This window comes from Pyxicephalus adspersus, chromosome 10 (assembly GCF_032062135.1).
Source record: "Pyxicephalus adspersus chromosome 10, UCB_Pads_2.0, whole genome shotgun sequence".
NCBI classification, from domain to species: domain Eukaryota; kingdom Metazoa; phylum Chordata; class Amphibia; order Anura; family Pyxicephalidae; genus Pyxicephalus; species Pyxicephalus adspersus.
The window spans coordinates 4,346,464-4,348,110 of NC_092867.1; positions in this window are offsets into that span (position 1 = coordinate 4,346,464).

The window sequence follows — 1,647 nt, forward strand, 5'->3', positions numbered from 1 at the left end:
GTCATATCTCCCCTACTAAACTAACTCTGGAACTATTTCCTGATCTATAATCCCCCCCCCCCCCCGAGTGACCCCCTTGGGACCCCGGTGCTGTCAGAGGACATATGGCTACTCTAGAGACATTAGAGTGTCAGCTCCTTTGGCACAGATCAGCCCAAATAAATTCAGCCAAAGTTTTATGTAGAAGTTCGAATAATTACTAAGAGCTGTGCACCCCCCCCATTAGAGCAGAGAGACCCCCAGTGACACCAATCTTATCTGTGACGAGTATTCTTAGAGTGTAAGCTCCTTGGGCAAACTACATAACTAAATATCTATAGGAGTTTCAGGATTTGGAGCACAGCGACCCCCTTGGAGCACAGCGACCCCTCTGTGACCTGCGGCTGCCCGGGGCACCTTGCCTGTGCCTACATCTACAGACATTAGAGTGTCAGCTCTTTTGGCACAGAATGAACCCAAAGAAATCACAGATGTCAGCCAAAGTTTATTTAGAAGTTGGACTTTCCCTAAAAGCTGAGCAATCCCCCTAATAGAGCGCCTGGACCCCCTGTGACCTCGTGAATGTGATTACTCTCAGGACATTAGAGTGTCAGCTCCTTTTGCACTTTAGGAGTGACCCCTGTGACCCCGGTGCTGTCCGTCATGTGTGTATAGGATTACTCTTAGAGTGTAAGCTCCATCGGCAAACCTAAATATTTACACCACTAGCTGTAGGTTTTTCACTTTTTTCATGGTTTTTGGTGTCAGAAATATTTCTGTGAATATGTCATTCATTTGGGTGAATATATCATTTGTAATGAATGAATAGAATGTATTCCTCCTGAAGAAGTGGCGCAGATCCAGGAAACGCGTTGGGGAAGTTTCATGCATTAGCGGCCTGCACGATTGTTTTTGTAATAGTTTGTAATGTTTATAATAAAGTTTCTTATAAAAGTGATTTACATTGTACAAGTGTACCCAGACATAAGAAGACCATTTATCGCTGCCAAGAGAGCCCAACTATTGTGTGCCAACCCCACATTACACCACACAGACCCCACTGTGTGTCAGTATGTGTGTGTCAGTGTGTGTGTGTATCAGTATGTGTGTGTGTGTGTCAGTGTCAGTCAGTATGTGTGTGTTAGTGTATCTGTGTGTGTGTTAGTGTGTGTCAGTATCAGTGTGTCAGTGTGTGTGTGTCTGTCAGTGTCAGTGTGTGTGTCTCAGTGTGTGTGTGTGTCAGTGTGTCTGTGAGTGTCAGTGTGTCTGTGAGTGTCAGTGTGTGTGTCAGTGTGTTAGTCAGTGTGTGTGTGTGTCAGTGTGTGTGTGTGTCAGTATCAGTGTGTGTGTGTCTGTCAGTGTCAGTGTGTGTGTCTCAGTGTGTTAGTTAGTGTGTGTGTCAGTATCAGTGTGTCAGTGTCAGTATCAGTGTGTTAGTGTGTGTGTCAGTATCAGTGTGTCAGTCTTCCTGCTTGCACCCCCCCTCTGCCCTCCTCTTCCTCCTCCAGCACTTTGTAAAGTCTTGTTGGGGCTTTGTGTATTATTGCCCCCCCTTAGTGCCCCCCCCCCTATTCTGCCCCTCCCCGCCCCCCCTCTTCTCTCTTCCTTGTTTCTGTTTTGTTACTTTTCTTTCTTTCTCTCTTTTTGCTGACATTTATTTAGTCCAAC